Source organism: Quercus robur, chromosome 8 (genome assembly GCF_932294415.1).
Source record: "Quercus robur chromosome 8, dhQueRobu3.1, whole genome shotgun sequence".
NCBI classification, from domain to species: domain Eukaryota; kingdom Viridiplantae; phylum Streptophyta; class Magnoliopsida; order Fagales; family Fagaceae; genus Quercus; species Quercus robur.
Window position 1 is genome coordinate 4146827 of NC_065541.1, and position 16278 is coordinate 4163104.

The window sequence follows — 16278 nt, forward strand, 5'->3', positions numbered from 1 at the left end:
TTTTTTTGGTATTTTTAAAATAAAAAACATGTTTGGTTAGTTGAAATTAAAAAAAAAAAATTAGTTTTTTGAAAAAAAAATAGAAAAATAGAAAATAATATTGTTACTAGGATTTGAACTCTATTGCTAATTCATCGAATGAGACAGATTCATTAAATCAAATACGTATTTTCATTGATTTTGAAAAGTAGAAACTGAAAACATGCAAAATGTTGTTTTGAAAAGTACAACTTTGGGAACAGTTTTGCATGTTTTCAGTTTCTTTCACAAATTGAGTTTTGAGAACAGTTTTTGTTTTCTATCCATTTTGGTTTGCCAAACAAGTTTTTTAGTCTCAAAAATAAAAAATTGTTTTGAAAACAAAAAATAAGAGGAAAAAACAATTACTAAACATACCCTTATATTTTTTTTAATAAAAGGTGGGCTACCTTTACTTCTTTTTTAGTTTTGAGCCCCACGTTATGTGATGCATTAATTGCATCACATCAATTGAACATTTTAGTTATCCTTTTTTTTGAGAAGCAACTTTTTTTTTTTTTTTTTTTTTTTTTATCTTTTTCTAGTTTTCAATATAAAGAAATGTATAGAAATGACTTATTATATTAATATATTCTTAAAAAATGTTTATTATCGATATTATTATTTTTGGGAGTGATATTTTAAGTTTGAGATTTGACATAATTGTTGAAATATGAGTCTGAAATTTTTTAATTCTTAACATAATATATATTATATAAAATAGTGGTAAACTCGAAATGGTACACCGATATTAAATGGTAACGAAATATTTCATTCTATTAACTAAACGAAACGGTCTTCGGTATGGTATTGACTCCCTTGCAACTCAGAGCATTTGTGATTTGTAGTTTATTTTAATTAAAATAAGTTTGGTTGCATGGGAATAAAATGAATAATATGGTAATATTAAAATTGAATTGAAAATTAAGTTTTTAGGATAATTATCTTTGGGATAATTATTTGAAAGATTGAAAGAATTTTACGGTTAATGGAAAATATTTTATAAGTTTGACTACATTTCACCTGCAAACAAACACAAGGCGTCCTTTTCATTTTTTTTTTTTTTCCATTTTCATATTGTGAGAGGTGTTAAGCTTTTTATCGTCTTGGCATTGAGCTATTTTTCAAATATTCTTGTTTATGTTTAATAATAAAGAGTTGGGGTTTAATTCCCATTTACACTAGAAACCAATTAGTGTTTTAGTTTAATAACAAAGAGGTATTATCAAGAGTGGATGTTATAAGTTAAAACTCTCTCGTTAAAAAAAAAAAAAAAAAAATTTGTATGCATGGAATTAAAAGTACAACTTTTTTCTTTAAATATAATTCGATAGTTGAAAAAAAAAAAAGAGGAATTTGAGTTTTAGATATCTTCATTAGATGCAATAAAAAATGTTAACTAATTGAAATATAAGACACTTGACGAATTAATAATTAGGAAGAATTTTTCCCCTCTCACACTCTTTCACAGGTAAAGGGAAGAATAATGATTAGTTGTCAATATTCATCCAAAAAATAAAATAAAATAAAAGAAGTTGTCAAGGCCGCGTTTGGAGGAATGATCTTTAATAACATGGCACGCATCGCATTCACATTTCACACTAGTACTTCACACACAAGTTTGTTCAGCCATTAGAAATTATTTTTTGGCATGGGTCATTCATTTTTCTATTACACTCATCTTATCTTCTTTTTTAAATTTTCTACACTCTCTTTGTTTTGAATCCCATTTACCACCGCACACCCTTGGTGCGTTGGTCACTTCACAAGTATAAGAGTTTGTGGGGTGTGGGGGACAAGGGCCGGAGTTTATGTCTTTAGAAAGGAGTTTCACACACATATACACTTAAATTAGGTTAGAATAGAAATTATCTTTTGTATAAAATATATATATATATATAAAATACAAAATGTAAGATTTATTGTACATGGCCTTATTATCATCATCCCCTCATTCTCTCTCCTCTTTATGTTTTAATAAGTCTTTGTTTATCTCTTCTCTTCTTCAATTGTTATCATTTTTTTTTCCATTTAATTATTTATTTATATAAGATAAAATCTCCTAAATTCGTATATTAATTTATAAAAATTTTTAAAAAATGAATTATTTTTGAAGAGATATTATTACATTTTTCCCCCCAAAAAAAAAATCACTTTACTATCATTTGAAATATAGCCTAATATATCTATTATCATTTGAAATATATTTGGGGAGGATTATAAATCTATAATAACAAAAATTTAAACATATATATAAATATGATTATACAAACAAGAGAATTTAAAAATATTAAAAAAATTTGAAGGGAACAAGTGAAATTTTTTTAGGAGCTGTTTTTTTTTTTTTTTTTTTTTTTTTTGAGAATGACATTCTTTTAGGGGCTAATTGTAAATATAATTAGAACATATGGGTAAATAAATAACTTTCAAAAAGTGCCCCCTGGTCTAGAAATTTAAATAGTTATTATTGAAGTAGGTATAGAAATTTCACTACATAAAATTTAAAAAATTTATCCAATAATTATTTAACATACATTATCATCACTAGTGGCTTTCAACTTTTTATTCTCATTTTATTTTAAGGAAATTAGACTCTTACAATGAATGATCTTCTATCCGTCCACAATGTGCTCACGGATTTTGTTTTGACTTATGTGTTCACAGATTTCAACTTGTGCCACAACTTGCCCACGTGGTGAGTTGTCAGTGGTAGAGAGGTGATGGTGAGTCCATTGTTTTTGTTTTATATAACCACTTTTACAACACTCTTTACATGTCATTCTTTATTTTGCAATGCACACATTAAAATAAATTTACTTTAATACTTCAGTAGGTGAGAGAAGAGAGGGAGAGTGTCAAATAGAAGAAAAGAGAAAATAAAAATAACTTTGACACAATGTTATAATGGTTATGTATACTTAACCATTGTAGCAAGTACTAAGTGGTGAAAATTTATGAAAACATTTTTTATGAAAACATTTTGCATTTTAATGGATTACATTAACCAATGAGAATGCTTAGAGAGTATAAAAAAAGAATTAGGTCAATTTATTTGTGTCCCATTGTAGTGGAGGAAAGGACAAAAAAGGCTAGAGGGAATACATTAGATCATTGTTTATATATATATATTGCTATTCCTTTACCCCAAAACAATGGCACAATCTCCCTTCATCATCTTTATCCATAAATGCAATTACTTGTAAAGCAAAATACACCTATGGGACTCTGTTCCTAAGCCCCAACCATAAAAGAAGACTCCATTAAAAGTATTTTGAACTGTAAGAACTCGCGCTCTTTCTTTTTAAACAAGTACTTTTTTAAGTGGAGGATAATTATCATACATATATGGTCAAGTTGAAGTTGTTGCTTTGTCTACTTAAGAGGAAGAAGAACAAGTGCAATTTATAGAGAAGGTACTATTTTGTTTTAATGCCTTTTATTTTGTAGAAGTGCTAGTGCAAGTCAACATCAGCATATTTGTTTGTTGTGAAGCAACAACTTGCGAAAATTAATTGCAATACGCATTAGACTCTTATTATTTTATTTTAAGGAAATTAGACTTTTATTATGAGTGATCTTTTATACGTCCACAATGTGCTCACTGCTCACGGATTTTATATGAATAAAGTGGCACAACTTGTGCCACAACTTGCCCACGTGACAAGTTGTGAGTGGTAGAGAGGTGATGGTGAGTCCATGTGGGGTTACCTCTCTACCACTCATAACTTTCCACGAGGGCAAGTTGTGGCACGAGTTGTGCCACTTTATGTGGCACTAGCATAGCTTATTTTATATAGGATCCAACCACAAAATTTTGACCCTTGTTTTCAACATCTGTTTTTAAGTGCTTTGGATTAATTTTTTGTACTTGTCTTTTTCTATGCTAGGATGTGCTATTTATGTCAACTAGCTTGCAACCCCATACATATGCATGAATACACTTAAAGATATACAATAAAATGCATAATATAATTCATATATATATAATTTAAATACTATTGATAGTCATTTTTATATTTTGTTAACTCTTTAAAACAAATTTGTAAGGATATTATTAGCTATAAAATGTAAATTGTCTGTGTTTTTTTTTAAATTATTGTGAAGCTTTTTTTTATGGTTTATTTATTTTAGACTCTTTAGTTTTTGTACGTAATAACTCACTTGGATAAAGATTTATGATGTGATCCCACATTTGATTCTAAAATTAAGAAATAAAACTCTTTAAAAATAAATAATTTAGGGCACACGGCGCAAAATTGGAGCTCTAATTTGGAATTCTAATTTGAGTTTTTCTCTGCTTTACCTATTATATTATATATATAGATATAAATGAGAGTAATACAATAATTGATGAAACTCTCTTTCAAAATTCAATCAACCAGAGTTTTATTGTTTGTTTGCATCTTGTTGTTGTGGCAAGAATAAGAATTATAACATGCTTAATAAAGAATATTATGTCATGAAATGCACACACTCTCTCTTTTACATAAGAAGGGAAAACTCTCACAAATACATAGAATTTCATGTACATTAGAAGTAAACAAATACATCATCAACCATTTGGTAGTCCGGGGAAAAAAATAGAGGAAGTTAATCAGTCCGGGTAGTTTATTCATCAAAATCAAGTGACTAGTGTTATGAATCTGAAAAACTATTAGAAGAACGATTTTGCAGCAGGTACTGTAGGTCGTTTTATGTTAAAGGTAGTTTTACATGAGTTAAAATTAATTTTAAACCAGTTCTAAATAGAGGGACACTAAACAAAATATTAGAGTGGATTTGAAATATAAATTGGAGCTCTCTCAGTGAGAGTTACATTGATATCCTCACTTCAATACCTCAAGCTTCAGGACCATGGTGTCGGGTTTGATCTCTCTCTCATACAAACACACACGTAATGCACAAATTCAACTATCTATAAGCTGAAGGGATTAATTACACTAATGGGTTTTTTTTTTTTTTTTTTCTTCCAGAACTATAACTATCTGTTCTGCTTCTTTTGAATTACCATCAGATTGATTGCTTTCAGAAACTGTCGTAGAGCTATTGGTCTCTTCAATTTTCAAGCTTTGTGCACTCACACCGTCTCCAGTAGTCAAAACATCCACTGTTAAATTATGAGCATGAGCTGAATCAGGTACAGTCACTGTTCCATTCTGCTGGGAAGAATCAGAAGTGTCTGTACCTGTTACGGCTGTGTCATGGCATTCAGTACTTCAGTTGAGTTATTGCCTACATTGGTACTCAGCAGTGATGTGTTATTGATTGCTTCAGGGTGATATTGGCACATGCACAGAAGGGTTAGAATAATTAACGGCACAGAAGGGTTTGTCACTAGTACAAACAAAAGGCAAAATGAAGGGTGAAATTTGTGTGTTCAAATTAATCCTATTGGATAGACGTGTAAATTGCAAAGAAAAGGAATCCACAGAATCTTCAAAAGAACAAACAGAAATCACATACACACAGTATACATGTCCTAAAAAAGAAGAAGAAGAAAGACTAACAAATGTAAAAGAGAATGCGATGAGTAAGTATGCCAATCCTTATCTGTAAAGAGAGAGATTTGGAGCCTCCACAAATATATCAAAAAAAAAAAAAATCCCTATTTACTATTGAAAACCCCTATACATTTGGGATGAGAATGCCCTTTTTTGTCCTTCTGTAAAGAGAGAGATATTTGGAGCAGCCAATGTCAAATTTGTTTTCAAAAAAAAAAAAAAGAAATTCTAAAAAAATGTCAACATACCAGCAAATACACCTACATCAAAAAAATCCGTGTAACCTCCAGAAGCCTCAACATCACTTCACTTCCTCTCAGAATTTATACATTTTAACTTCAGCATTATTGCTGCTTATTTCCAACAATTTCACCTCTTCGTGATTCTCTAAACTATAAGAAAACAATACCGTATCTTGACCTCTCATATAGATGATCCCTACATCTTCATCAAAAAATAAAGGCTGGCCTCTAGAAATTTCTGTTATTGCACACAATTTCTTCAAAACAGATTGGCTGTGCTGCCCCTGGAAACGCCAAAGATGCAATTCAGAATCCAACCATCTGTATAAAAGTAACCTTGACTTTGATTCTAACAAATGCATTTCCTCAGGTATTCTGAAAAGCGTCAACACATCATTATCAACATCATACTCCATTAGAAGAGAACTCCAAAAGGAGTAAAATTTCTGTTGCCAAAAAACCCCATCCTTGTTGCAGTCATCCCGCTTAAATTCTTTTTCTTTCATCAAATAAGAATTTCTTATATAAACTACCCTCTCTTCCCACTCATGGCATCCTGAGTTGAATAGCACGAATCTGGTAGTTGAATCGACTACGTTTGTGTGCTTGAACAATTGGAACAATAGCAGAAACTGTTTGTGTCCTGTTACTGCAAATTTTGGATGAGGACCAGCTTTGGGATGAAATGGGACCTTCCATTGAAATCCTTCCAGAGGATCAGTAACCTGAAACTCCTTCTTTCGGTCATAAAAATTCTCCCTGAACAGAATACATCCCCCGGAGCAGCCAACGAAGGACAAACGTGTAGTATCAGATAATACCTTGACACACTCTGTACCCTCCTTTTCAACCTTCCAAATGGTAAATCTTTGTTTAATGCTACCAGCATATGCCGCCACCACAAAGCCCAAATCTGTTGTCACCGGTGAGTCTTTACGAATTTTCTCAACAATTAATCCCCACCCCTTTGAAGCAGCAGAAAATTTCAATCGACTAGCTAGCCCACAGTTGCGAACGATGTCTTCAAGAATAGGGTCAGGTACATATTTTGCTTTACTCATTTTAGAATCTGTTCAAACAGCAAAAAAGACAAATTTATAAATAAAAAAAACTGTCTAAAATATACAAAACTATTAATTATGGTTAATCAATATAAATCCAACTACAAATCAATGAAATTTAAGTCATTTAATCAAAGGATAATGCTTGTATAGCAACTTTGCCCAACAAAAAAGGTAGGCGGATAAATTCCCTTTTTTTTTTTTTTTTTCCTGAACAGAAAGTTAAAATATAGCATGTCACAGAGAAAACTAAAAAACCAAAAGATGATATCATTTTTTTGCCTCTCCATACAAAAGTTTGCAAAGAAGCAACGGCCTCATGGCAGCTTCTGCTGCTTCAGCCTCCTTAGCCTTAGCTTCAGCCTTCTACCTTTCCTTTTCGTCTATAAGCTTCCCCAAATCCTCTTCCCTTCCTTCTTTCCTCAACTCCCCTTTTACAAACTCCTGCAACTCCTCAGTTAATTCAACCCCATCATCATCCAACATCGTATCAACCACATTAAGCACCTCATCCAACTTCCCAACCTCACTCAACGCCTTCATTATAAACTCATAACTCGCAACATCCATCTTGAGCTTCTTCACCATCAGATCAAAAAACAACTTGGCATCATCCACCTTCCCTACTCTAACCAACCCATCAACCAACTTATTATAAACCCCCAAGTTCGGCCTCAGCCCTGACTCAACCATTTTTCTATGATACCCGGCTGCATCATCCGCCCTATCTGCCTTAAAACAAGCATCCATCAATAACACAAACGTAAACTCATCCAGGTTCACCCCCTTCTCACTCATCTCCCCATATACCTCCTCGGCATCACCCAACATCCCATTATCACACAACTGCTCGATCAAATTATTGAACGACAAAGTATCCGGACTACACCTATACTGTCCCATCTACCTAAAAACCTCAATTGCATCCTTAAACCTCCCCTGCATGCAATACCCATCAACCATCACATTAAAACTCCCCAAATTCACCGTCAAACACCGCGGGGGCCTATTCTCCTCAATCAGCTTATCAAACAACCTCAACCCCAACTCGAACTTCCCATTTTTATTCAAAGCATCCAACGACGAATTAAACTCGACTGCACTCATCTTCACCTTTGAACCCTTCCCAACAGCCTCCTTCTCCATCCCTTTCATGAAATACCCTTTGACCAAAGCCCCATACACAACCCCATTCTCCACAAACCCACCAAGCTTCTCCTTCAACTCATCAAAAAGCCCAAAAACACCATCCAAATCCCCACTCCTCACGCACCCATTCATCAAATAGCTAGTAAGTTTGGCCAATTCAGAAAATCTCTTCAAATACTTCCCACCCAAATAAAGAAATCATACATTCTCCAATTAAAAACCCTAATTTCAAGGACTTGAAATGAAACAACCACATTACCAATGAACCCAAAACATATATTGTAACTCAAAGAAACAAACAGACCCACCCAAGTTCTGAAACAGCTTTCAATATTCACACTTTGCAATTATATAGGCCAAAAAAATTCTACCTAATCTAACAAGCAACAATGTATATGCATATTAATAAGCAATTCCAAATGTTAAAGCCGAAAAAAAAACCCTGTCAGGAATAGGTGTGCCTTGTTTAATTTCAAGGACTTGAAATGAAACAACCACATTACCCATGAACCCAAAACAAACAGAACCACCCAAGTTCTGAAACAGCTTTCAAGATTCACACTTTACAATTATATAGGCCAAAAATTTCTACCTAATCAAACAAGCAACAATGTATATGCATATTTATAAGCAATTCCAAAAGTTAAAGCCGAAAAAACAAACCTATTTTCTGGGAAAAATCTTTGAACCCGTTTTCTTGAATTGAATCGGTCTGTTTTTGTGGTGAGGAAAGCCAGATCAGGTCTGTTGTGGACTGGGAAGTGTCGAATAAGGAGAGAGCAAGGCAGCAGTTGGGAAAATTTTCTGCTTTTGAAAATGGGTTGAAGATCAAAATGGGTTGTGTTATTTGAGAAAAAATTGAGAGAATTTTTTCAGAGAGAAAAGGCAAGAAAGGAAGGTGAGAGAGAATGAAAAATTGAAAACACTAGACCAAAATGATTAGACTGACTAGCCGTTATGCCATATAAACCCAAAATGATTTTGAAAAAATAAATACTAAAAAAAATAATGATTTTCAAATATTTTTTTGATGAAGAAAAAATCAGTTTTTTTTTTTTTTTTTTTTTTTTTTTTTTTTTTTTTTTTTCACCCCCTTGTTCTTTTTGCTTTCAAAATACCAATGGACGGAAGAACCATTTAAAATTTCTTTTGGAATGTAATGAATTCATTAAAGAATATTTGTTCTTATGTTTTTAAAAAATTAAAAGGGTTGTTTTATTTGCTTGTGTGGTTTTCCTCTCAATGATATTATCATTTACCCAAAAGAAAAAAGAAAAAAAAAAATTGGGTCTCAATATCTCATATTTTGTATTGGTATTTTAAATTTTAATAATACATTTTCCTTCTTTTTAAATTGAATAAATATTTCAAATTTACAATATTCAATCTAAATCATGAAATTAACTCATTTCAAATAAAGAATATTCATGATGAACAAACTCACTTAATGCTAAATTTAAGCTTTGATTCATTTATAAGTTGTAAATAACATACGTACGTTCAATTAAAAATTTCACATGGCAAGTAATTCTTGTAAGTGAAATTGTTATTGCGTAGAACACTAGAACTCATGTGCATGTTAGCTAGTGATTAGGACCAAAAAAAAAAACACAAAGCAAAATTTGAATTTAAAATAAAGTTGAGCCAAAGAAAATTGCTTTATATTTTTGTCTCAATATCTCATATTTTGTATTGGTATTTTAAATTTTTATACTATATATTTTTTCTTTTTACATTTTCCTCTATTTTAAGGTGTACGAGAATAACTAATAGCAAAGCCATTTTCGTGGGTTTCAGTTAGTTCATTTGGTAAAGTTTTTTTTATGATTGAATAAGAGATTTGGGGTTCAATCTCTGCATGCACGAAAAATCGATTAGCATCTTGATCTGATGATAATGATAAAACGCTATCGTTAAGAGCGGACGCCTTAGGTTGAAATTATCTCAAAAAAAATTAGAAACATAAAATCATTTAATTATAATGCTATAGTTACAAACATTATGCTGAGGAAACTTTAAAAAGTTTCAGTCTAGTAAAACCATTGATATCTAGAAATAACTAATGAAAATAATGAATTATTATATTATTTGTATATTGTCTTCTAAATTTAGTTTTTTGTCACTCGTTTTTGTACTTCTTTTAAAGATTTTAATTAAAAATATTTAGTGAAGTAATTGACTTTTCTTTTTTCTTTTTTATTCCTCAGAGCATTAACGAAAGAGTTAAAAAATTTAGCTTTTAGTACCTTATTGTACAATACACCCAAAATCAAAGATTCTATTTTAGAATACAATAGATTAAAATAATATAGAAAATACAATAAAATAATCTCTTCACTGCACTAACAATCAAAAATTAGGGACCATTAACAAGTCCATGAACTCACGAATTTGAACTCCCTTCACCAACCTGAGGACATAAGTTAAAGGCCAAATTTATGTAGCATATGCACAACCCTAAAAGACATGACCCGTAGACTCACACCCACTCCCACATGGCTCACATATGGCACTCTCAACAATACCCCGACGTTGGAGGTTAGCTAGTGTAGGGAGAGCATTCTTGTAGGCTCTCCAAGAAAAATGTTCCACCTTGCTAGGAATATTTAATCCCCGAAGTCTTTTCCAAAACTTCTTAGTATCACTATCATTAGAGCAGCTACCACTGTCACTTTGATCCCGAAACTTTATAGCGATCTTGTAAGCACTTCTAATCGAGAACTTCCCAATTGGAGCTATTGTCAATATCAGAGCATCATTCGAAAGAGCAGTACTGATTGGTAGTCCCAAAATAACGTTTGCTTTATGAGGAAAAAAAAAAACTTGCCTCACCAATTTTGTCTTCCAACTCTTAGCCTCAGTGTCAATGAATTCATTTTCCAACGCTTGACGCTGCAAGATATTCAGTGCCAATGATGACATAACTTTGAAAGTTGATGTTGTGGGGAGCTATTTATCATTCCATATCCTATTTTTCTATCCATTTCCAACTCTTCCATCATATAAATTCACAAGTCATTGGGTTTAATCCTTCAAGTGATAGATGAACGATAATGACATTCTTTGGAGTGTTTTAAATCTATGGTTCGAATTTGACATTTTCTTTGTTCACTATCTACTTGTCTCCTAAGAAAAAGAAAACCACTTCTCATGATGGGATCGAGTTCAAACTAATTAGCTTTCTTTAAGAAAGGGTAGGTTGTTTATAAATCAGAATAAAATAGCATCCTAGAAGCATTTTACAAAATGGTCCTTGCAAGAGAAAAAGTAAAAGCTAAAGCAACAAAAATTTTTAAAATAATAATAATAATATTAATAAAAGATGATTCCGGAGTATACTTTGTATATAATATATAGTTCAAAGTTGGCTACAAAACCACTTGGTACTGCTTGGATTCAAATACAGTTTGTCAACAAAGAAATAAACGTCCACAGACAATATTTTGGATGTCCAAGGGTATACTGGTAATTTTGGAAGTGTAGGGGGTATTTGGGTCATTTTGAATATTTAAGGGTATTTTGGTAATTTTGGAAGTCAATAGGGTATTCAACTAGTTTTAAAGTATTTGGGTCATATTAGGTTAAATGGATGGGTTACTAATTAAATGGGTTGGGCGGGTAACGGATAATTAATTTATATATAAACGGGTCATAAATGGATAAATGGGTAATTACAAACCCAACTCGCCCATTTGCCACCCGTATTTGACATATATTTTTGTGTCACTATGTTTCTAAATAAGTAGGTTGTTGGCTTAAGGCAACGATTCTTTCGTTCTACTGCATCGCTGAGTTTGTAGGAGATTTTCCTTTTAGTGCACAATAACTTTGTAAAAGTTTTCAAGGAGAACAAGGATATTGAGGTAAATTTTGAAACAGAGGCAAGTTTTTTATTTTCCATCTAAATGTGATTTTATTTCTGTGACATCTAGCATTCAATTGGTTCGTTTGTAGGTAATTGTGGCCAATGATCAAACAAGGGAGGAGAAATGGCAGAAAGTGTAGTCAGCCTAGCTATAGAGTATTTGGTCCCCTTTGATAGGCCAAAAACGTATTAACCCCTTGTGATTAATGAATTGATTAATTAGCCAAGTTTATTAATTAATCAAATTAACATACAAAGTGCGTGGTAGCACAAAAAAAATCACCAATTAAACTAAGTGCAGTGGAAATTAAATTGACAAGATGATTTGTTTTCGAATGGGGAAAACCAACACGGCAAAAATCCCACCGGATGATTTTAAAGTCACCACTCTCGAAAATCAATTATTATCAAAACTAGCGGTTACAAGTAAAGGAATCCCAATACTTTATACCAACCTACAGTTGAACCCTTATCCCAATACCCAATTGGACTTGTTCTGTAGTGACAATCTCTCCTTGTAATGCACGGCTCCCAATACATAACTAACCAATTGCGTGGATCCCAGTACGCGACTTCAATCACCAACTAGAGAAGGTTGTTGGCTGCAAAGTTCTTCAGTTCATCCAGACGATAAAGATCAAGAAGATGCTTGGTTACAAAACCCTACGGTATACAAACATAGCAACTTCTTCATAAGAGAGATGAACTAGGGGAAATTCTGTCTCCAGTCACAATTTGGTTAAACAAACTTTGCTCAACATTTGTGCAACTTGACAGACATAAATCCACCTCAAAAAATCCCAGCAACTGTATTTTTACCATAATGAATCGTTTTGAATTATAAGAAACCTTAAATAGGGTATATATAGAGAGGCTAGGTTAATCTTGAGTTTCTTGATGTAATGCATTTCAAGATTCGTTTTATGATCATGCCTTTTCCTTGTTGTGTTAATATGATATTGAGTTGATCATATTTAGTTTTTAGGGTTTCTTATGTTTTTCTTCAGTTGTTTTTTTTTTTTGTTTTTTTTTTCTTTTTCTTTTAATAATTTTTTTTAGTTAACTCAATCTAACTTGTAAAATTTAAGTTCTTGTGTTAGGACTTAGGATGCATACATGAAATCGAGAGTGTGTGTGCAAGATTCCAATCCTGCATATGCATATGGTTGAGTACAATGTTGTTAAACCCGGCCCGGCTAGTCAAACTGATAACCTGATGACCCGGCACATAAAATGGTCCGGGTTTACCTTGTTGAAATAAGAAAAAAGGGTTAGATAATTTTTTTGAAAAAGGCTCTAAACTCTAGTACACAAATGTTGATTCTATGACTATGAGATTGAATAGAAATGTTACTATTTTTTTTTGCTTTAGGTAAAGAAAAGGTTTTCATAGGCCAGGTTACATGAGCTTTCTCCCACCTTACGTCCATTATCTCTCTCTGAATAGTTTATAGAGTTAAAAGGAAGGTATTAGAGAACAAATTCCTGAATTAAGGATTGATTAGGATGAGAAAATTACGATAGAGGACAATGATTGACAAAGCTTTGTTTTCATTAGAGCCCTATTTTTATTTAACAACGAAATTATTGAAGAAAAGGGGAAAAGGGTTTGTCTTTTTCATTTAGAATAACAAAGCCGAACACAAATGGGGCATTATGAAGGTAAAAAAAGAAGAAGAGCAATAGGCGATCAAAAGGAAACAAACAGTGGAAACAATGATAAAAAAAAAAAAAAAAACTGGTGGAAACAAAGAGTATGTGGTCTATTATAAGCCTAAGACCAAATCTTTTGTACACTTCAAATAAAAATAGTGATGTTTGGATGTTTCCTTTTGTGGTATTGCTTGTATAATTCATCCAAAATGAAGCAAAGAGTGGTCTAATCTTAACCCATATATAAGTCCATTAACAGGGTACTTAGAGAATAGAGGGTGGTTCCCAATTAAAAGTGGCCAAGGTGATGCTTTCATACTTCTTTTGATCACTTTTATATGAATCTAGCTACAAATTTTCATTCAATTATATGCGCTAATTGATTATTAGAGGTTGAGGGAATCTTGGGAAAAAGGTTTTGTTTCCAACAAAGTGTACCTTTTCACCAATATTACACTGAAGCTAACAACATTTTTTTGAAAAAGATTATTTTTAATGGATCTATTCATAATAGAGCGACTAAATTTTAACTGTTTGTCAACTTACCGTAATCTTCCTCCTTTTCCAAGCTTGGGACTGACTAGTTTGATTGTGAACAAAATATACGACGCTATGCACGAACACGTAGAATTTGACACACATAGAATTGAGGATTTATAGTTGACCCTAAGAACTTGGGACTAAAAAATATAGCTTTTAGCAACTTGAAAAACAACTTTATCTATTTTAACAACTCACTTTATAATGCACCCAACATCAAAGACACTATTTTTCTAGCAACTCATTTAAAATAATATAAACAACTCAATAAGATAATAATAAACATCCACCACAAAAACCAACACAACAGCAACAACCACCTCCACCATCACCCCACTAGCCACAACCACAAATCGTAACAGAAAAAAAAAAAAAAAAAAAAAAATTCAGCCATCAACAACGTTTCTTTTCCACTTCTCAACCCATGACCACCAACCACCAAAAAAAAAAACAAAAAACAAAAGCCAAAACAAACCTATAATCCAACCACCACCAACCTTCCTCTTCCACTTCTCAACCACAACCAGAAACACAACACAACTTAATAGAAATCAAACAAATCGAGCCATTGATGCACAGTCATCGTGACCCACGACCCAACCAACCAAATCGACCCACTAACCAATCAAACCCAACGAAGCACAATCACCCACGACCCACGAACCAATTGAACTACAAGATATTGAAGAGACCCATAGCCACACCATCAAGCACGGCCAACCCAAACCCACGAATCCGAACTGGCGACACCTCACAAATCACGAAATAGGCAACCCAAACCCATGGATCCGATCTCCACACCAATGCCCTCGAATCCGATCTCACCTCAATGCCGATGTCCACAATCCGATTTCACATGGGTTGGAGTCGGAACCAAGAGGAGAGAGCAGAGGAGAAGTGAGAAAGGAGAAAGAAAAGAAAAGAGAGAAAAGAAAAAATATGCGTGTGGAGTGAGAAGTGAGCGTGTGGGGAATAAAAAAAATATTTTTTGTTAATACCTTCCAGCTACAATGAACTGCTAGAGATAGCAGCTCACTCTAGCAATCACTCAAAAATTTTGAGCTTTACCTTCTTTGCTGTAGTGTGTGTTTTTGGTGTTTTGATTGCTAAAATGACTAAATAGTCATTTTAGCAACCTTATTGTGAATGCTCGAAAGGACCAATCACAAAAAGGTCTTGGTGATTTGTACTTCTAAAGACCATTGATAGGTTCCTCATCTCTTTCTCTTGCTAAGTTTTCAAGTTGAGCCTCCAAACTTGTGGAGTACCTTATAGGAAAATTCTTAATTTAAATTATACTAGCAATGTAAGGTTTACATTATGGATTTGTACACATTTGTTTAGTTCGCAATGTAAATCTTACAATGCTAGTACAATATAAACCTATAGATTTTGATAAAGAAACTTAAATTCAGCCCATGATATTTCCCTCATTCCACAAACTGGCCAAAATTTTGATGATGAGACTTAAATTTAAGATCTTATAGATCACAATATCATACTAGCCTCATTACATGCACAATGACTTTTTTTTAGTGTCATAATTTTTCATTCATCCCAATTAAAGATTTATAAGTTTTTCCACTAATATTATGCATTTAGAACTACAAATACAGCTAGAGTGTTATGAGGCTAACTCCAAAAAATGAACACCGAAAATTGAAATCATATGTTTGTGTGTGGATTTGTTCATTTTTTTAAGCTAGCCTCATGACATTCCTAGTTGTATTAGTGGTTTTAAATGAGTGATGTTAGTGGGAAAACATGTAAAACTTAAATTGGTACGAATGAAAAACTATGACACTAACCCCCCCCCCCCCCCCCCCCAAAAAAAAAGAAAAAAAAGAAAAAGAGTCTCATTGCACACGTGAGCATGTGTGATGAGGCTATTATTCCATAATCGTCATCCATTTTATTTGTTGCTTGTAATTTGATTGTTAATTGTTTTATTTTGGAAAAAAATAGTAGATACATATAAAATATTTTACTTGAAAGCGAACGGAGCAAAACCAAATTAACTTTAGCTAATATACATATTTCAATTATAAATCCCAAACGAAACTCTACCTATAAGCCGATATAACTAATATTTATATTCCATTTATTGTTAACAAAAGAATCAGTCCAAATATTTCATTTGATTTTTTTTTTTTTTAAGAAAAATATTTCATTTGATTCGAAACATAGTAAAAAATACTAAATACAATCCATATATATATATATATATATATATTTAATGAGTGGATAAT

At 32.4% G+C, this 16278-nt stretch overlaps 1 pseudogene; it reads right to left on the reverse strand.

Annotated features, from left to right (window-relative positions):
• Nucleotides 1-7092: 7092 nt before the first annotated feature.
• On the reverse strand, nucleotides 7093-10893 carry LOC126695716 (pentatricopeptide repeat-containing protein At3g49240, mitochondrial-like; annotated as a pseudogene).
• Nucleotides 10894-16278: the final 5385 nt, after the last annotated feature.